At 44.8% G+C, this 21822-nt stretch overlaps 2 long non-coding RNA genes across 3 annotated transcripts in view; both read right to left on the bottom strand.

The window, feature by feature from the left end:
• Positions 1 to 1529, bottom strand: part of LOC148000030 (uncharacterized) — a 31052-nt gene extending 29523 nt beyond the window's left edge. Inside the window, exon 1 of the long non-coding RNA XR_015641513.1 lies at positions 1051 to 1529. This is a non-coding gene — a long non-coding RNA (uncharacterized LOC148000030). The remainder of the gene's footprint in view (positions 1 to 1050) is intronic.
• Positions 1530 to 10515: 8986 nt separating this feature from the next.
• Positions 10516 to 12394, bottom strand: LOC134482822 (uncharacterized). 2 transcript variants are annotated; one of them, XR_015642003.1, is made up of 3 exons: positions 12199 to 12394; positions 11422 to 11541; positions 10516 to 11133 (listed from the first exon to the last, which is right to left on the bottom strand). It is a non-coding gene; the product is annotated as an uncharacterized LOC134482822 (long non-coding RNA). The 2 variants fall into 2 exon arrangements; XR_015642004.1 differs by lacking the exon at positions 12199 to 12394 and adding an exon at positions 11964 to 12182.
• Between the last annotated feature and the right edge of the window lie 9428 nt (positions 12395 to 21822).

Raw genomic sequence — 21822 nt, 5'->3', positions numbered from 1 at the left:
GGGAGAAAAGATTGTTTATTCTGAAGCTAAATATGAGTGGCCAGGACTGGGGAATAAAGATTCAGGTTACCCCCAAATTCCATATTCCAATGTGGTAACAATTCAATAAAGGTTTTATAGCAACAGAGCAAAGAATGTTGTAAATGAAGACGCTTTCCACAAACATCGGTGGAGACATTACAGCAGAACAGCGAGAGACTATAGAAGCTATCCAATGACGCTCTTAACTTTGAGCTGGTAGAAAGAGGTTTTGTCCAGTTAATACATTCCAAAGGGTTTTCTCTGTTAGTCACAGGATGTTAGGTCAGACATAGGATAGCAAGGAATGGCGATTTAGGGGGTTAGAGATGGCCCAAGATAAATTGTAATTTGACTATGGACCTGCAACATCCCAACCTCTCCAAGGTCACTAGAGTCCTAATCGGTTAATCAGTCTTGTGGAAGGTTCAACAGACAGAATAGCTTCTGTTTGGGTCCTGTCATGAGCAGTAGTGGTCCCTGGGGCTCGATGACGCACAAAACCAACAAGACTTCCTGTCTTAGTGGTGCCTGAGGGGACATGCACATATCCGCACCACCATCACCACCACCCCCGACTCAAAAATCATTCTTTTTGTTTGAGGCAAAATTTCATTATGCAGCCCAGATTGGCCTCAAACTTACAATCCTCTTGCCTCTACCTCCCAAGTTTTGGAATTTCAGGTGTGTGTCTGGTGTGAGATAATTTTTAAATAGCTATATTACAGGTTGATAAACATACTATTTGGGGGCAGTGGAGTTTGTTTTTGTTTGTTTGTTTTTGTTTTGTTTTGTTTTTATATGTACTGCTATCTGGTGTTGTAGGAGGTCTTTTTTCCCCCCTTACTTTGAGTCTTCACTGGTACAGTGGGTTGGTCTGGTACATGAGGATGGCGGAAATTAAGCAGAGGGACAGTGACAATGGTAGGGTCTGTTGGGGTAAGGGCAATGGGCAGCGCTCAAGAGAGAGAGAACGTCCGGGACAGAACCACAGGGAGAACAAACAGGAAGACAGGGCTGTGAGGCACTGACCTCTCCCTGAAGGTGCTGCAGGCCTTCTCCCTGGAAGCTTCTCCGGAAGTTGCTGAGACTTCAAAGCTGAGCAAGAGCTCCAGACACAGTGGGCCTAAGGGCTTTAGCCTCTCCTGCTCTAGGGCCGATGCGCTGGCAAAGGAAGCACTTCTCCTTGTCTGTCCACAGTTCCTGTTTGGATAGGCTAAAAGTCCCCAGCTGATCAGTTACAGGGAGACTTCAAAAGATTTATTTATTTATCATATACAAGTACACTGTAGCTGTCTTCAGATACACTAGAAGAGGGCATCGGATTCCATTACAGATGGTTGTGAGCCACCATGTGGTTGCTGGGAATTGAACTCATGACCTCTGGAAGAGCAGTCGGTGCTCTTAACCGCTGAGCCATCTCTCCAGCCCCCACAGGGAGACTTCAGAAACAAAACATGTCCCATATTTGCAGAGACAGAGGCTACCCCATGAACTCTGTTTCAGCAAGAGCTGGGGAGAAGCTTTATTTCCTGTTGACAGAAAGCCCTCTCCCCCTAGAAGATGGTCACATGCTGTCCAGTTCAGCCACTGCTGTGCACAACGCTGAGTGATGTTTTCTCAAGTTCCGTAGACAGCACTGGAGTCCAGAGAGAGTACTTCTCAAAAACATGTTTCTTTTAAAAATTTTTTTAAATATTTATTTTATTCATATAAGTACACTGTAGCTGTCTTCAGACACAACAGAAGAGGGCATCGTATCCCATTACAGATGGTTGTGAGCCACCATGTGGTTGCTGGGATTTGAACTCAGGACCTCTGGAAGAGCAGTCAGTACTCTTAACCACTGAGCCATCTCTCCAGCCCTAACATTTTTTATGTTATGTATGCATGTACGTCTTAGGGTTTTATGGCTGTGAACAGACACCATGGCCAAGGCAACTCTTATAAGGACACTGTTTAATTGGGGCTGGCTTACAGGTTCAGAGGTTCAGTCCATTATCATCAAGGCGGGAGCATGGCAGCATCCAGGCAGGCATGGTGCAGGAGGAGCTGAGAGATCTACATCTTCATCTGAAGGCTGCTATCAAAATACTGGCTTCCAGGCAGCTAGGACAAAGGTCTTAAAGCCCACAGCCACAGTGACAAACTTCCTCCTAAAAGGCCACACCTACTCCAACAGGGCCACATCTTCTTTTTTTTTTTTTTTTTTTTTTTTGGTTCTTTTTTTCAGAGCTGGGGACCGAACCCAGGGCCTTGCGCTTCCTAGGTAAGCGCTCTACCACTGAGCTAAATCCCCAGCCCCTGGGCCACATCTTCTAATAGTGCCACTCCCTGGGCCAGAGCATATACAAACCATCACATGTATATAAGTATGTGTTTTGTGACTAGTTCTCTCTATGTAATCCTAGCTATTCAGGAACTTGCTATATAAACCAGGCTGGCTATAAACTCATAGAGATGTGCTTACCTCTCTCTGCCTCCCAAGTACTGAGATTAAAGGTGTGCATTGCCAGGTTCAGTCACTACAGGTTGTGTGTGTGTGTGTGTGTGTGTGTGTGTGTGTGTGTGTGTGTGTGCAGGTGCATATGTGTTATGTGTTTGTCGATGCATGAAGAGACCAGAGATCAATTTTGGACGTTATTCCTCAGGGGCCACCACTTTGTTTATTTACTTATTATACATGTATTTGTGAGTGTGTGTGTGTGTGTGTGTGTGTGTGTGTGTGTGTGTGTGTGTGTGTGTAGATGTATGTGGAGGTCAGAGGACAACTTGGCTGTTACTTCTCACCTCCCCATCTCTGAGCAGGTTCTCTGTTGTCCTGATGTGTGAGCCAAGTTTCTGGGATTCTCCTGTCTCTGGCTCCCACTGGAGATTACAGGCACATCTACATGTTCCCCCCCTCCTCTCCCCCCCTCCCTCCTTCCTTCCTTCCTTCGGGCTTTTTGAGACAGGGTTTCTCTGTGTAACAGCCCTAACAGTCCTGGATTCTCTTTGTAGACCAGGCTGGTCTCATACTCACATATCCACCTGCCTCTGCCTCCTGAGTGCTGGCATTAAAGGCCTGTGCCCCCTCGCCTGGCCCACATGTCCTATTTCGTATGTGGGTCCTGGGGATTTGGATCCTCATGTTCATGAAGCAAGTGTTTTTACCCAAGCCTTGTCTTTTGAGACATGGTTCTCCTTGGCCTGCAGTTTTATCATCTGCTGGGTTGGTTAAACCCGGAGTTTTGCTTGTCTGTCCTACCTCTTCCCCAGAGCTGGCACTGTAAGCATACGTCACCATCAGGTTCTTAAACACTTGCCTTGCAAGGCAAGCACTGTACCAACTGTGACCTCCCCAGCACTCCCTGGCGGCGTCTTAGTATGTACTTAGTTTTGTTTGTTTTGGATTGGTTGGTTTTCATTCTCTGTGTAGTCCTGGCTGCCCTGAGACTCACTTTGTAGACCAGGCTGGCTTAAACTCACAGAGAGCCACCTGCCTCTGCCTCCTGAGTGAGTACTGGGATGAAAATTGGGTACCACAACTGCCCAGAAGGATGTACTTCTTTTGGACACATTATCTTTACAATAACAGAGCCTCTGCAGTGAGAATAAGAAATTTATTTTCAACTAGATTAAAAGCTCCTGTTACTAAAGCCACCCTTGAGGTTTGGGGTGGGCAGAGTTTAAGATGATAGACAACTGTGTACACTGAGAGCTGCCAGTGATAACTCTGACAGATTGGCTGCCTTGTGTACATATTGATCAGTCTAAAACAGTGATTAAAAACTCACAACAACTAAATAATAAACCCAACCTGTCAAAATGTGGGATATTGTCATTAAATTATCACCATTGCACACAGACTAATTTAGGGTCTTGTCACCAGCGACCATGGCTTCTTTTCCTTTTGCTCTGAGACTTTAAGGTCTATCTTTTCATGTGTGTGGGCACGTGTGTGTGTGTGTGTGTGTGTGTGTGTGTGTGTGTGTGTGTATGTGCTCATGCATGTATATGTCTCTGTGTGTGTGCATCTCTGTGTGTGTATGTGTCTCTGTGTGTCTGTCTCTCTGTTCACAGATACATCTCACGACATGTGTGAGGAGGTCAGAGAACACTTTGTAGGCCTAGCTTTCTCCTTCCACCATGAGGGCACCAGGATTGAACCTAGGTCGTCAGGCTTGGTAGCAGTTGCCTTAAACTGCAGAATCATCTTGATGACCCCCTTGTTTGGAATTTAAAAGTAAATTTTTTGTTGTTGTTTTGCTTTTAAGTGATTTTTTTTATGTAGTGAAGATAGAAATCTGTGTCCTATGAACTGACGTTAGAAACTACATACTGGGATGGGGGCCTTAGGAGGTACAGTGCTTGCCATACAAACCTGAGCACCTGAGGTCAGATCCCTAAAGCCCATGTAAGGGCTGGGTGTGGGGCTGCTCCCAGGAGATGGAGAGTCTCCGGAAGCTCAAAGCCTAGCTAGCCTGGCTTACACAGTGGCCAAGAGATCGCCTCTCAAACCAGACCAAACCATAAGGACCTGAGAGCTGTTCTCCAACCTTCCCCAGCGTAGGCATGCCTACTCCCTCACACACACACACACACACACACACACACACACACACACACACACACACCAATCTTTATAGATTAACTTACCCAATGAAAAGTCTTCCTATAGTGGCAAAAATATGGACACACTAACACCCCATTTCATACACACTAGAAATTAAGGGACAATGGTGACCATATCTCATGACTCAGTCAGTAAGGGCAACTCCAGAACTCAGGAGAGAACTGATCCTAAAGGTTGTGTTCTGACCTTGAAGCATGCCACACCACACACACACACACACACACACACACACACACACACACACACACACAAACAAACACACACACAGAGTTACTAGGATGCATTCTCTATCTATCTATCTATCTATCATCTATCTATCTATCATCATCTATCTATCTATCATCTATCATCTATCTATCTATCTATCTATCTATCTATCTATCATCTATCTATTTCATGTGTGTGCATTAGGTCTAGTTGAATTTCAGTCAGTACACATACATGAGGAAGAGGGAAAAGCACAAGAAGCCATCTTTGGTGCTCACACAGGACTAGAGAGCATTTCCATACCACACCCCGCCCCATCCAGGGAGGGGGGCATCAGGAAGGAACTGTCGAAGCAGCAGCTGAGGAAAATGAGTTCCACATTCAGTTTTCCAACCTTAGCATCATGGTTGTTCTGTGTTGGGTGGTTCCTCACTATGTGGTTGTCCTTCCACAGCCTTGTTAACAGCAGTTCATGCTTCTACCCTCCGGGCACCTTAGCAAAAACCCTCAACCAATGATGAAAAGACTTGAAATAACTCCTCTTAGAACAGTGGTTCTCAGCCTGTGGGTCGCCATCCTTTTGGGGGGTGGAATGACCCTTTCAAAGGGGTCGTCTATCAGATATTCTGCATTCCAGATATTTACATTACGATTCATAACAGCAACAAAATTATAGTTCAGGTTTATGGCTGAGAGTTACCACAACATGAGAAACAGTACTAAAGGGTTGAAGCATTAGGAAGGCTGAGAACCACTGGCTTAGAAGGAAACAGTCTCTGTTGAACTCTGATGCTTAACAATGATAACCACTCTTTTTCTGCTGAGCAAAACTTGAACAAAGTCTCAAAAGAGTCAATCCGGCTTAAGTAAATCAACTGCATTCTAGAACAAAGTGTAATATTTACTGGAATACAAAAATAACTGGGCATGTCAAAAAGGTTAAAAAAAAACAAGCACCCCAAAAGTACAAGTTTACAACAGCTGACACGTAACCTGAAAGACCTCCAGAGAGGACCTTTCCCTCAGGAGGAGACCCAAGCGCCCAATGACTGAGCCGAGACCTCCGGATGCAATCAGCAAGAGGGTTTATTGGAAAACACAGGTACCTGCAGGCACACAGTCTCTTCGGAGGACTTGCGCGCTCAGCAGCTCTAGCATGGGGCTTTTATAGGGTTTGGGGAAGCAGAAGCGGGCGTACAGAAGCAGATGCATAGTTACGGGGATTGGTGGATTCAAACGAGGCACATAGACATGTTCACATATGATTGGCTATTTCACGTGATGAGGTAATAAGGTATAGCTACACACATTGGCAGGTTTGAATCATATTCAAATGAGGTTGTAACGTGGTTAGAGAGTATGTGCAGGCTGGGGCGTTCTGAATGTTCTGAATGAATGGGACTGGGGGCTTATCTCTTCTTGCCAGGTGGCCTGTGAGTCAGATCCGGTACTCCTGGTCTGTTCTGCATTCCTTTCCTTTTATGGTCTGTTAGTGACTCGGCTCTAGGTATCTGGGCGTGCCTGGGCTCGTTCAAGCCTGTTGCAGCTCTGAGTTAAGACTCATTGGCGGGGGGTGGGGGTGGGGGTGGGGGGGTGGTCTTTCAAACCAAAGGTTGTCGGGCAGGGCTGGATGTGGTGGTGCACACCTTTAATCCCAGAACTCGGGAGGCAGAGGCGGGTGGATCTCTGTGAGTTCCAGGAGAGCCAGAGAAACCCTGTCTCAAAAAACCCAAAAACAAAGAAAAACAAACAAATGAACCATCAAACAAACAAAGGTTGTCAGGCATGGAGTAAAGGGGAAGTAAACGAATAAAAACAGATTCAGAAATAAGACACAGTAGAATTAAAAATCGGTGACATCAAACATATATTTAGGGGCTGGGATGATGGCTCTGTGGTTATGAGCACTTGCTGCTCTTGCAGAAGACCCAGGTCTAGTTCTTTTCACTCATACATTAGCCTATACCTATCCCTAACTAACTCCAGTTCCAGGGAATCTAAAAGCCCCAGGTTCTGCATGTATATGGTGCAGTGTGCATGCATGCAAGCAAAACACTCATACACATAAAATAAATCCATCTAAAAATTTACAAGTATGATGAGTTAGATTATAACACACCCAAGGCATTCAAGAAGACAAAAGAAGGGCTGGAGAGATGGCTCAGTGGTTGAGAGCACTGACTGCTCTTCCAGAGGTCCTCAGTTCAAATCCCAGCAACCATATGGTGGCTCACAACCATCTGTAATGGGATTGGATGCCCTCTTCTGGTGTGTCTGAAGACAGCTACAGTGCACTTATAAACATAAAATAAATAAATATTTAAAAAAAGAAGACAAAAAAAGATTCAGTATATATATTTTAAAGATTTATTTATTTAATTTTATGTATATGAGTCCACTGTTCCTGACTTCAGACACAGCAGAAGAGGGCATCGGATCCCATTACAGATGGTTGTGAGCCATCATGTGGTTGCTGGGAATTGAACTCAGGACCTCTGGAAGAGCAGCCAGTGCTCTTAACCTCTGAGCCATCCTTCTAGTCCCAAGACTCAGTAAAATTTAACTGAAGACATGGGAGCATAAGAAATGACATCTGAAAAACATTCTGAATGAAGGCCTGAGATAAATACATAAGAGAATAGGATACAGTCATACAGGGCAGAGGACCTGAATTCGGCTGGAAGTTAAACAATAGACAGCGTCAAAAACAGAACTGAAAAGACTCAATGACAGCTGAAGAGTGTGCCAGAGCTGTGAGATCTCAAGTGCTCTAGGGCACAGTTCTGGAGTGTTTAAAGGAAGGAAAGACTTGGCCATTTTGAAGAAATAATAAAAACTTCCCAAATTTAGTGAAATTATAAAATCCTTTGTCCCAGTAACTTCGTCTGTTGTGGTTTGCCCTGAAGTTAACTGTATTTTGATGCTAATTTCTCTGCCCCAAGGACAGCTGCCTAGTACTCAGGAATCAGGTGACTTCACCAGAACCTTTTCCCCATTGAATTTGTAAAGTACAGGTGAGGGGCAGGTACAGGATAGAAGGAGGCCTGTCATTGGAGGAGAAGGAAGGATGGGCAGGAGAGAAGTTTGAAGGAAGAGGAGGAGACTGGAAGAGAAGGAGAGACAGGAGGTGGAGAGAGGGGAGAAGCCATGGCAGGTGATGTTAAGATTCTGCTCTGTGTATTTACAATGTTCCTAAGGGATGGATGGTACCGGGCTTTGTATGTTTAAGTGGGCAATTATATCTTATCAATTGGGTCTAAGATTATTGTGTGGTGTGTTCTTTTATGTGGGGGTTTGAGTGTAGGAAAGTGCGGCTGGGATGTGTTTCCGCCAAGATATCTAGCAGATATCTTGGGGCACCGAGGTGCGGACCTATCGGGGTAAAAGACAACACAACTCTTTTTTATTTTTATATTTTTACAACAACATTCATCAAACACAAAAGACAAGAAATACAAAGAAAACGAAGCCACGAACATCACAGCCAAACTGCTCAGAAAGTGCTATAACAAGGATATATTAAATGTAGCTGGAGTAAAGAGAGATACGTTAAATGCAAAGGGACCAGGGCAAGAACACAGGAGTATTCAAAGGAAAAAGAAAACTATCAACCTAGAATTCTGTAACTAATGAAAAAAAAACAAAACAACTTCTCACAATGAAGACATAATACAGACTTTTCAAGGTACACAGGAAAGGAAGATTTAATGAGTGGCAGGCTAGTCCAACAAGAATGTGGCTTTCTGCCTTCCACAAAGAAGAAAATCGGTACCAGGAGACAGTCCAGGTGCACGGAAGCCAGTGAAGAGAAGTAGAAAGTGTAATGCTAGAGAACATGCAGATTTCCACTTTGTTTTAAATTCTCTAAAAGTAGAACTGAGTGTTTAAAGCAAAAGTATAGTATGATGTATATGGTATGCACATAGTAAAGTCGTACATTAGCCAAAAGGCTGGGACATAGGAAACGGATGCCTAGTTTTTATGAAGCTATTTTTATCACACACCAAGTGGCATGAATGCTATTTCAAGACAATTATAGACTACAATGAGTACAGACCTTGTGGTCCATTAAAAAAACCCAGACTCAAAACAAATAAGGATAGGATCATGAGAGAACTGGATTATAAGATCATAAATGCTAAGTGTGTCTAAAAGGAGGCAGAAAACAGGAAAGGGTCCATGAGGAACAGACGAGACCTGCAGAAAACAAACAGCGAGGAAGCAAGTTCAAAGCCAGGGTAGTATGGCAGATTAGAGGCTGCCTCTGTGTGACTGTGGGTGAAAAAAAACAGAGGAACAGAGGGTGATGCTATTTAGAATACAACGCAAAAGCCCTAGGAATCATTAAGGATTACGGGGTAGGGGCTGAGATATCTAGGTGGGTATGGGGCTTGTTGTGTAAGAACGAGGACCAAAGCTTAGATTCTAAACACTCTCGTGAAAGCCAAGCATGAAAATGTGCACCTATTATCTTAGCACTACGGAGGTGGGAATGGATGGATGCCTGGATCTTGCTGGCCAAACAGTCTAGCTAACTGGTGAGCTCCAGGTTCACTGAGAAATCCTGTATCAAAACAAACAAACAAACAAACATAAGGTAGAGAACTGAGTTGTGTTTTTTTTTTTTTTTTCTTTCTGTTGCTGTGACAAAAGAAGTGGAAACTTAAGTGTTCTTTGGAGGGTCAGTTGTGTTGGATGGTGTTTTACTATGGCAAACACGTGAAGGAATGTTTTCCTGAAGTGGACACAGGTAAAAGACTAAGGCAGACTTGTGAAGAAATGTTTTACTGAAGCAGGCACAGGAGAAAGGATGTTCTGCTAAAGCAAGACCCATGGAGGACACATGATGTTTGGAGGGAGTATAAAAATGAATCCATGGATAATGACGGGGGTTGAGCTTGGTTTGCTGGTAGAGTTAGCTGTACAATGCTTGTTGGTCTCTTGTCTTCACTGATCTTCGCTTTGCTGAAGAGGCATAGCCAAGAACTTCTGACATTCCTGTTGACTTGAGTTGAGGCTGAGGCCTGGCTGTCTTTGCTAGGTAGTGCCACCACTGTACAGGCCTTGAGCAGGTAACACTGTGAGGTCATGAGTGCTAGAATCTTCTTGTGTTCAGAATATAATATTTTGAAACAGTCTTTCATGAACTCTGGCCCTTAGAATGTTTCTGCCCACTCCTCTGTGCTGGCCCTTCACTTTCACAAGGAGGGGATTCCAATATAGATATTATATTTGTGACTGAGCATCCCAAAGACATGATTTTTCTACACTTAGGTGTTTCTGCATTAACAAGTATCTACTGCACCAAGAAGCTTCTCTGATGAGGATCAAGAGCTGCATTAATCTATGCATAGAGAGACATGAATTGGGAAGACAATGTGATACTATGTTACCTTAGCAATAGATTCACTCCTGGAACCTATGAGCTACCCACTCATGGGTACACAGCCAGTACTAGGCACATGTTTCCTCCTATGAATGGGGCCTTAAATCCATGGAAAGTGGGTGGTTACTCCCACAACATTTTGTGCCACCATTGTGTCCACGGCCATATCTTGCCAGGCCAGTTGGCAAAGTTGCAGAGTTCATAGCTGGGTAATACTGGAATTCTTAAAGCTAATTAGCATGTCTGCCACATCACTTACCCCCCCCCCTTTTTTTTTTCCTGAAACTAGAAATGTATCCATATCTCTTTTGAAATGTTCTAAATATTACTGTCATATTGCTATTCAGTAAATCTCAGAGTGTGTTCACCTTTTCAACCTGAACAATCCACCCTGGCCCACTTGACCCTCACCTCACTTTGCTCCTAGCCTCTGGTGACTCCCCATCGACGGCCTGCTTTTATCAGTTTACACTCGTATTCCATAGATAAGTAAGATTGTATGTATCTTACTTGTCTTCCTGGGATCACCGTATTTTACCCAACGCGATTTGTCCTTCAGATTCATCCATTTTGTCACAGCTGTCCTGGAACTATTTAGGTCAGGTTTGCCTGGCACTCCTAGAGACAAGCCCAAAGGTATACACCACTATGCCCAGCTTTGTTTTTTGAGAAAAGTTTCTGTACATAGTCCTGGATGCGCTGAAACTCATGCCCAGCAACTTGTTTTTAATGGCTGTGAAGTATTTTACTGTGTGTAAATGATATGGTCATTAATTGATGGATATCTTAGGTTGGTTCCCCATTTCGGCTCCTTGGTAGTCTCATCACGCACCAGGAACGGATCAGCTGAGTAGAGGCCATGTCATTAAGGAGTCTCTCTAGGTTAGCAGGCACAGGTGCAGTTGGTCTTCAGAGGGAGAGAAAGCAAGTGGTGTTTTTTTTTAATGATTTATTTTTATTATATGTCTATGGCTGTCTTGCTGGCATGCATATCCGTGTGTACCACCCCCCAGGAGGCTCCTCTTGAGAAACCATCCCACCAGCCCCGATCCTGGCCTGAGGAATTAGAATTCTCAGCTCTAGCTTCCTCCTTCTACTCTCTCACCTTAGGTGCCAAGTACAAGCTGATGCCCTAGGGCAGAACCCTAGAGCCCCCAGCTGCGTCCCTCAGCAACATCCCTGGAGGCCCACTTACCGAAGGGCCTTTTGCCAAGACTTCTCCAGCAGCTGACAGTCCGAATGCATGGCTGAACAGCCTGTTTCTCAGATGTACTCAATTAAAGAACTCCTCCCTGGATATTTGTATTAAAACATCCTAAAACAAACGTCAAAACATTGTCTTAGTTACCAGTTTTGTTCTGATATATACAAAACACAGGGAAACAGAATTCGTTATTTCTAAACCAAACCACAGGAATTTGAGGGGGAAAAAATTTTTTTAAACTTCTTTGTATGAAAGGATTTCTTTTGTTCCATGACGATCAGTATAGTTGTAGCAAAGACAGTTTCATGAGCGGCCGCTATTCTTGGCAAGCCACACTGTGTTAGAAAGTGCCTCCTGAGCCTAGCTCGTTAAGAGCAGAGGCTCCGCCATGTTTTCAATGGCTCCTCCTGAGGAATTTTTTTCTTTGAGATTTACAATGAGACTGGAAGGTGCCCCAGCAGGGAAATGGCTACACCATACAGGTGCGGGTATGCACCGAGTCTGTGTCCACAAAGCTGCCATTCTCAACTCACCCATAGTGACACATCCCAGGAAGCTGGTGACTGTCTGGTTTCCTTACAGCTCACAGGTGGCCGTTCAATGCAGATTTTCTAATGATGAATGAGCCTGAGCTCCTGAATGCTGTGAGCTTCTGCCCTCCTCTCCACTCATTTGCCTAGCGATCTCAATAGGAGTGGATACTAAAGAAACAACTCCCCCCCCACCCCATACAAAAGAAACTACTTGACCGGAAACAGGAAGTCCTACCTTTGTTCTTTTGTTATTCTGTTTCTTAGAGTGCAGGAGGATCCAGTTTGGGGCTAGGCCAACACTCTTGCTGAACTACAGCCAACCTCAGTCCTTGCTTTCCTGAGAAGATTCACTGTAAAACCCAGGCTTGGCCTGGAACACCTGGAACATCTTGTCTGCTGGGGTCACACCCCTGTGCTACCAGAGCAGGCTCACACCTTGGTTTCTGAGTGACACTTTCTCTCGGTGTTGACTCCTGTGTTGGCAGTGTAATCCTTCACTGCTTGAGCGCACTGTTCTTTCCCCTGTTTACATTTTTCTTTGGGAAGTCTCTGGTTATGAACGTTCCTGCTGGCATGAACTCTCATTTGGGGGCTGTGTTTCACAGTTTCTCTTTATATTTTGAGAAACTTGCTTATGTTGTGTACTGATGCCGTTTTCTGTCTTTTTTCTTGTGCTTAGGTGGGGGGGTGTCAGACTTTTTAAATTTATGGCTTTACAATTTTTATCAAAAAATTTTAAATTGGGGTTGGGGATTTAGCTCAGCGGTAGAGCGATTGATTGCCTAGCGAGCGCAAGGCCCTGGGTTCGGTCCCCAGCTCCGAAAAAAAGAAAAGAAAAAAAATTTAAATTAATTAAGTAAAAGAATTTCTTATGTTCACCTAACTCTTGGGAATACGGTGCTAACTTCCTGTTGCTGTGACAAAAACAAAAACAAAAACAAAAAAAAACCCCATGAGATAAAGAACTTAAAAGAAAGAGATAGTTTGAGCCTGTTGTTTTCAGGATTCAATTCATAGTAGATTGGCTTTGCTGGTTTCAGGCCAGTGTGAAGGCTGAAGACCAATGCAGGGTGTATGTGGGCTTCCAAATGGCTGGCCCTTTCTTCACCCTCCTGACCTGAGGCAAGAGCCTGGCAGACTCAAACAAAAGCCTGGAAAGCTTTTCCCTGCTAGCAGGGTCCCTGCCCATAAACTGTGGACTGATCTGACAAATCCAAGGTCAGACCAAGGTATGTTTACCCTAAACTGGTGGACATATCAGCCTCCCTGTCTTTGTTCAAATTGGGAAGGAAGTTCCTTAAAAGCACAGCCCTCACAAGGATACTGGGCTTCTGCTTCCCCAGCTGCCCCTCCCCCCATTCTTGCCCCCTCCCCCGCTTTGCAGTCTTGTGTGTGTGTGTGTGTGTGTGTGTGTGTGTGTCCCTTATGTATGAATCTCCTTACCCTTAATAAAAGCCTTTCTCCAGCAGCCAATTCTCTCTGCTGTGTCTGAGGTTTTCCCCACCGCTACCTGCTGCACTTGACGTTAGCTCTTCTCGAGTTAGTTTTTTAACTCGTAGAGAAAAGGAACCAGATCAAGACCTCTAGTGGGTAACATAGAGGACGCCTGTTCACCTCCTGGCAGCTGAGAGAGTGGGGGAGACTCAGGAGGTGTCTCGATATCCCCTTCAAAGAACTGCCCCTCAACCACCTAACTTCCTCCCTCTACACGCCACCACCAGGAGGTTCCACAGCCTGGGATGGACCGGGCTTCCCGGTAGATGTACCATACACAGCAGCTGTGAGTTACATGCAAATTATTCTGCTTGAAATCTTCTCAGTGTTCATGCACGTGCTGTTGGGCATTTTAATAATTCTTTTGTTTGTGTACATGGTCCTGTGTGTGTGTGTGTGTGTGTGTGCGCGCGCGTGCACATGTTCGTTATTTGTGTGTTACAGGCAGTCCTGACCATACGGATGTGGATGCCGGGGACCCAAACCCAGATCCACAAGAACAGCAAGCATTCCTAACCGATGAACCCTATCTCCAGCTCAGACAGTTGCTTTTTCGCTTGAGTCCTTAACTGGAAACACGCATGGAGGCGGTGTTTGTGCTGTAGGCCTCAGAGCCCTCTGTGTGAAACACACCGTGCCCCTGTGGCTCACGGGTGGCAGACTCCTTCCTTTCTATAGAGCTCAGAGTACTGATGGGAGGAGGGAGGGAGCACATTATATTAAGGCGCGGTTTTTGCTGGCACAGCACACTATAGAAATGGGTCTCAGCTTTGAAGAGGAAGGACGAAAACACGCTACCATCATAAGCGAAGGGGAAATGTGTCTCTGTCAAGTGCGCATTCTTTTTTTTTTTTTTTTTTTTTTGGAGCTGGGGACCGAACCCAGGGCCTTGCGCTTGCTAGGCAAGCGCTCTACCACTGAGCCAAATCCCCAACCCTTCAAGTGCGCATTCTTAAAGCATCGCCTCCAGGGTCTGGCTCCTGGCTACCCAGATACAGGAAGAGAGGAAATTTGGGAGAAGGTTAAACACGAAGACATGGCAGTCTGCGTGTTGTGAGACGCGAATTCTCTCTTGGCAAGTGTGATGGGGCAGCTAGGCAGCTACAAGAAAATGAATGCGGTGTTCCTAGTGCCAGGCTGTCTTGTGCATAAAGAGCCCTTAGTCCGGGAGAGGCGTGGTGTGACGTGCGCTTTCCATCTGGTGGGCCAATTTCCAGGCCAGCTTAGTCTTGGTGCCCGCCCTGCCCTGCCCTGCCCCCGCTTCTGGGGATAAGCCAGCCGCTGCATTAGCGATGCCCTCAGCCTCAACCGATGGGTGCCCTCCCTGCTCACCACCCTTGAGGGCCCTCAGTCAGCAAGCTCAGAGCCTGAGGCAACCCTGTGTCTGAGAAATACATGGCTTACAGCTTGTATCTGTTATGCCTGGATCTCTCAGCAGGCTCGGCTTATTTTTGCAAGTGCCACCAACTGTGAAGTCACGTGTCAGCTACACAGCTTGCATTTGGGGCAACAAATAAAAAAGGGGGCAGGGGCTAACTCATGGGTCTTCCTGAATAATAATTTAGTTCAACTCTAAAAACTTATCTTTTAAATTAACCTATCTTTAATAATATCCTTTCTTCTTTTCCGGTTTTGTTTTTGTTTTTTGTTTTTTGTTTTTTGTTTTTTTTGGTTTTGTTTTGTTTTGTTTTTTTGTTTTTTTGGTTTTTTTTTCTTTTCTTTTTTTTTTTTTTTTTTTTGCTTTTTTGTTGTTGAGAGAGCCTCACTACGTAGACCTGAGCTCACAGAAATGGCTTTGAACTCACAAAAATCTGGCTACCGATGCCCCCTGAGAGCTGGGATTAAAAGCATGCATGTACTCAGCTAATTTATATATTTTGAGCATAAAATTATTTCTTTTTTCCCACCAGAAAAGAATGTTTGGGGATCTATAATTGGACTGACAATTTAATGTCCATAAATAAAATTTCTTTTTGGGGCTGGGGATTTAGCTCAGTGGTAGAGCGCTTACCTAGGAAGCGTAAGGCCCTGGGTTCGGTCCCCAGCTCCAAAAAAAAGAACCAAAAAAAAAGATTTCTTTTATACTTTTTTTTTTTTCTTTTCTTTTTTTCGGAGCTGGAGACCGAACCCAGGGCCTTGCGCTTGCTAGGCAAGTGCTCTACCACTGAGCTAAATCCCCAACCCCAAAAGATTTCTTTTTTTTTCTATTTTTTTTTTCCGGAGCTGGGGATCAAACCCAGGGCCTTGCGCTTGCTAGGCAAGCGCTCTACCACTGAGCCAAATCCCCAACCCCAAGATTTCTTTTTAATACGGTGTCTTAAGGTTTTACTGCTGTGAACAGACACCATGACCAATGCAACTCTTATATATATAATATTTAGTAGGGGCTGGCTTACAGGTTCAGAGGCTCAGTTCATTACTATCAAGGTGGGAGCATGGCAACAGCATCCAGGTAGGCCTGGTGCAGGAGGAGCTGAGAGTTCTACATCTTCATCTGAAAGCTGCTAGGAGAAGACTGGCTCCCACATGGTTAGGAGGAGGGTCTCATTGCCCACCCTCACAGTAACACACTTTCTCCAGCAAGGCCACACCTCCTCCAATATAGCCACACCTCCAAATAGTGCCACTCCCTGGGCCAAGCATATTCAAACTACCACGTATGGTCTGGCGTGTATCACAGTATAAGTACTTCCTTCCTGTGGTGGTTTCGATGAGAATGACTTCCATAGGCTCATATGTTTGTATATTTGATCCCTACTAGGTGGAACTGTTTGGGAAGGATTAGGGGTATGGCCTTTTTAGAAATGGCATGTCATTGGGGGTAGGAGGGATTTTGAGGCTTCAAAAACACACACCAGTCCCAATCTGGCTCACCCTCTGCCCTATCCCTTTGAATCTGAATACAAGCTCTCAGGTACCGCCCCAGTACCATGCCTGCCTGCTTGCTGCCCTGTTCCCTGCCTCGAGAGTCATAGACTAAGCCTATGACACTGTAGGCAATCTCCAGTTAAATGCCTCATTTTACGAGTTTTCTTGGTCACGGTGTCCGTTCACCAAATGCCTGGCTTTGATTTCCCACTATGCACCAAGAATGTGCACACACACACACACACACACACACACACACACACATTAGGCATATACTTGCTCATTGTGAAAATTTAGGAAAGTGATGGAGAGATGGCTCAGTGGTTAAGAGCACTAATTGCTCTTTTGGAGGACCCGGGTTCTATTTCCAGCATCCACATGGTAGCTTACCACTGGCTGTAACTCCAGATCTAGGGGATCTGACACCCTCTTGTGCCTGCAGATATCATGCACACACATAGTGCACAGACATACATGCAGGCAAAAATAACCATATACATGAAAAAATAAGGGCTGGAGAGATGGCTCCGTGGTTTAGAGCACTGACTGCTCTTCCAGAGGTCCTGAGTTCAATTCCCAGCAACTACATGGTGGCTCGCAACCATCTGTAGTGGGGATTTGATGCCCTCTCTTGGTGTGTCTGAAGACAGCAACAGTGCACCCACAAGCATGAAATAAATAAATAAATGAATAAATCTTTAAAAAAATAAAGAAAAAAATAAATGTTTTTAAATATGCAAAAAGGAAAGAAAATTTAGGAAATACCAATCACCAAAAGAAATAAAGAAACAAAGGAAAGAACATAATCTTGTGATTTGGGAATAACTGTAAAATTAACCAGAAGAAAAGAGACAGAAGCAAAGGCTGCTCTACTGGAGACGGGGTGGGTTCATCCAGGGGAAGACTATGGAGGTGGGAGTCTAAGAACCCCAGAGTTTGCTGTCCATTTATGACTATGGTAGTTACAGAGCAGGGGAGGGGAAAGGCAAAAGGGAATGAAAAGGTTTTATGGCCTTTGGTTAGCTGTTAGGGGTAGATTGTTGCTGTAAAATTATAAAAAGGCTTTCTTTTATCTCGCTGTAGGTCCAGCACCGTAGTGTCCCAAGATATTCATAGATATCTCCATCTCAGTCAGCAAAGCCTCTCACCTCTCTGCTCCATCCCATATCGCACTGCCGATGGCCTCTCTCTGAGCCTGGCAGCAATCTCTCTATCCATCCAGTTCCCAAGGCAGGTTGCCACCATGCCAGACATACACATCCCAATTCCAGGGCAGCTTAGTGTCCCAGCTCTCTTAAACTTAATTCACCACAAGAAAGAACATACAACACAATAACCTCTGACCCAATTGATAAGATATAATTGCCCACCTAAACATACAAAGCCCTGTACACATCCAGCCCTTAAGAACATTCATAACAACCTGTACAGGTGCAGAGTGGAATCTTAACATCCGTCTCCATGTTCTCCCCGAGGCTTCCTCTGCCTTCCTCTGTCTCCTCCTCGTCCCTCAAACTTTCCTCCCACCCGTCCTTCCTTCTCGTCCAATGACAGGCCTTGCTATCTTGTATCTGCCTTCACCTGCACTATGATCCCATAGTAGCTAAGGAAAATTGTTCAGCCCCACTTCCTGTCTGCTCTCTGCCTCCTGTTCTACAGCGTGAGGCCTCAGTTATACTCTCTAACCACCATGGTGCCACCATTTGTAACGTTTTCTCCTCTGTGATGAACTGAAGATCCTCAAACTATAAGCCAGACCCCTTCCTCCTCTGGTCTATTTGTCAAGTGTTTGGTCCCAGCCATGAAAAACAGCTAACATTGAAAGGAAATTTTAAAGGGTTTTGAAGCTTGATTTTTTTTTCATGTTTAGTGTTACAAGATCGCTGCACCAATATTCTGCCACACTATTGTCTTTTTTTTTTTTTTTTTTTTTTTTTTGGTTCTTTTTTTCGGAGCTGGGGACCGAACCCAGGGCCTTGCGCTTCCAAGGTAAGCGCTCTACCACTGAGCTAAATCCCCAGCCCCCACACTATTGTCTTAACGGGATAATACAGCCAGCCATGTTTCATTATGTGACTATGCGTTTATGTGTAGGGAATCTACGGAATAAATTTTTTTTATTTTGAAAAAAATTATGAAGTTGCTGAGTAGCCAGAAGCAGATTTTTTTTTAATTGTCTGAGTAGTCTGTCTGCATATACACCTACATACCAGAAGAGGGCATCAGACCCCCTTTATAGATGGTTGTAAGCCATCAGGTGAGTGGTGGGAATTAAACTTAGTACCTATGGAAGAGCGGCCAGTGCTCTTAATCGTTGAGCCGTCTCACCAGCCCCCCAGAAGCAGGTTTTTAATAAGCTTGTCCCAGATCACTTGAAAATAACTTGTCGACATGACACACTTGCCTGATCCTGAATATTTAATACCTGTTTCCCCCATACGAGGACATTTTCTTCTACTGTTTAAAACAGTCAAGAGATCCACAGTGCTAAGTCATGAACACCTAGTTCTCAGAACCTGTTCCCATTTTGTCAATTGTCCTATTAATGTCCTCGGCAGTCAGAGTCTCCGAATCAGATTTCAGCAATGACTCTGCAAGTCCTGGACCCAACTATAGCAGAGGTGGCCTGTGACAGGCTGGCCAGGGAGCACGATGAGGGTCAGGAGTGTGCTAAGCCTCAGAGACATGCCGCTGCCCTTCCTCCACTGCTGAACATGATGGCAGCTGCTGGGGACAGCTGGGGCTTGGCTGCCTTGGAGTCACCCTCTGCAGCTTCCCAGAAGCTTGCGACCTGGAGGCTATGCTGAGCGACAACTGCCATTCCACACATTCTGATGTTTCTAACCTGCCATTCTCACACCCCGCCCACACTCTTCCTCCCTCAGGGTTACTTACAGCACAGATTAAAGCTCCTGGGTGCCTGAGAGGACTTGGTTTGCTCGCTTCTTTGTTTTACGGTAGTCTTTATTAAATAGAAGAGATATATGTTATACCTTGACCTAATTCACACAAATAAATATCAAAGTCATTGAAAGAACACTCTACTGTTAATCCTTCTTCTATTGCTTACTCCTTCTTACGGTTTTTGTTTTAGATTTTTTTTTAATGTATATGCTTTTCTGCCATATGTCTGTGTGCACCTTGTGCATGCCTAGTGTCCTTGGAGAAGAGGGTGTTAGATCTCTTGGAACTGTAGTCGCAGACAGTTGTGAGCCACCATGTGGGTCCTGGGAATTGAACCCGGGTCCACTGCAAGGGCAATCGATGCTTGAACTACTGAGCTAACTCTCCAGCCACTATTTTATGTTATTCTTTTAAACGTGTGTGTCTATGTGTGTTGTTGTAGATGGGTGTTATGAAAGTTTCTGTAGTGTATGCATGTGTGCCTATGACAGCCTGTGAAGGCCCAAGGTTGATGTCAGCTGTTTTATTTTGATCCTACGCTCAACTTTTTTATTAAAACATTTTAAAAGAATTGCTTATGATGGAGTGACTGTTTGCAATGTGTGCCTGGTGCCCAAGGAGATGTCAGACCCCTTGGAACTGGAGCTGCAGATGGTGCTGGGAACTAAGCCCAGATTCTTGGCAAGAGCAGAGTGCTCTGAACCCCGGATCCATCTCTCCAAACCCCATTTTATTTTTAAATATAATCTCTTTATTAATTATTTTGAGACTTTCATACATGCATACGAATCATGATCATGTCCACCCACTGTCTTCTCCCCTAAATCCTCCCAGATCTATCCTACCCTGTCATCCTCCCAACCTCATGTCCTCTTTTTTTTTTTTTTGAATAATTCAATTTGTGCTCCTCATATACCTATGAGTTATGAGTGCGGGCCATGCACTGGAGCATGACCAACCTGCCAGCACAACAGCCTTAAAGAAAACTGTTTCAAGTCAGGTGGTGGTGACACATGCCTTGAGTCCCAGCACTCAGGAGGCAGAGGCAGGCAGATCTCTGAGTTCAGGACCAGTTTGTTCTACAGAGCTAGTTCCATGACAGCCAGAGCTACACAGAGAAAATACCAGAAACCAACCAAGCAAACAAACAAACAAAAAAGGAGAAAGGAAGGAAGGAAAGAAAGAAGGAAGGAGGAAAAAAGGAAGGAAGGAAGGAAAAAAGGAAGGAGGAAAAAAGGAAGGAAGGAAGGAAAAAAAGAAGGAAGGAAGAAAGGCACAGGGCATATCTCCTGAGAGGTGGCTTTAGGTGGTATGCCATAACAACTGTAGGGTTACATGTGCTGGACCAGGAAGTCTGGAGGCCAGGGACACAATAAACGACATTGGATGGAAGCCATCAGCTTATTCCAGAATGGGGGTCTTTACACAGGACAGATGTCCTGGCTTCCTCAACCTACAGAGTCTGGAAAGAAAAAGTAGAGGGGGGAAGAACCACTTCAGAGGAGAGGGACTGAGAGGAACCTGGGCTGTGGGCCTAGTTCCTACTGGACTGGAACAAAGCAACTACATTATGGAATGTGGAGACAGCCAGGAGGTCCGATCATGAACTAAAGGTCAGATCCTAAGCAGTGACTGCTGTTGGTCCCAGAGAGTCACACTTCAGTACTTACGCTCTAAGTGGATGCTGTAACTCCGCCGCAAATAAGGAAAACGGAAAAGGAGGGGGCGGGGAGACAGGGCACAGCTGGGAAAGGTGAGCGGTGACGAGACACGAGATTCATTTATCTATTTTTACCTGTGCTTGCTATTTTCCAGAATAACAATTCTTAAAATAAAGGATTTGTTTTTGCTGGGGTGGTGGTATTGCAGGATTTTAATCCCAGCACTCAGGAGGCAGAGGCAGGCAGATCTCTGAGTTTGAGGCCAGCCTGGTCTACAGAGTGAGTTTCAGGAAAGCCAGGGCTACATAGAGAAACTTTGTCTCACAAAAGCAAGCAAACAGTTACAAAAGAATTAATTTTCAAGTGTGTGAGTCAGGAAAAGAAACATCTAACGTTTATGTTTACCTGAAGTCCTGGCTCTACACCTATCTGTGTATCATAAATTGTTGACTCTTTAAAATGCAAGTTTGGGGCCTGGAAGAGGCTCAGAGGTTAAGAGCGCTAGCTGTCCCTCCCTCCCTCAGTGATTCCTAGCACCCACATAGTAGCTCACAACCATGGGCTCTAGCACCACCTTCTGGCCTTTGTGGGCACTGCACTGTCATGGTAAGTGATACAGGTAGAACATTCAAATACATAAAATAAACTTTTAAAAATTAAAAAAAAATGAAAATTGGAACTTCTAGCACATCCAGTTCTCAACACAGCCACACACACATCTGTGTGGTCTACCTGGACAGTAGACTATATATGATGTAATATTTAGTTAGAACAACAGACACACAGAGAGATATACACAGATACACAGAGAATTCCAACCCCCCAAACTACCACACACCTCTCTACAAGCAGACATACACACACAGACACACAGATCTACACCTCCCACTACTACACAAACACAAAGACACAAACACACTGCACCACCATAA

Source organism: Rattus norvegicus, chromosome 17 (genome assembly GCF_021556685.1).
Source record: "Rattus norvegicus strain SHRSP/BbbUtx chromosome 17, alternate assembly SHRSP_T2T, whole genome shotgun sequence".
Taxonomy (NCBI): Eukaryota; Metazoa; Chordata; class Mammalia; order Rodentia; family Muridae; genus Rattus; species Rattus norvegicus.
This window is presented reverse-complemented; position numbering and strand designations above follow the sequence as displayed.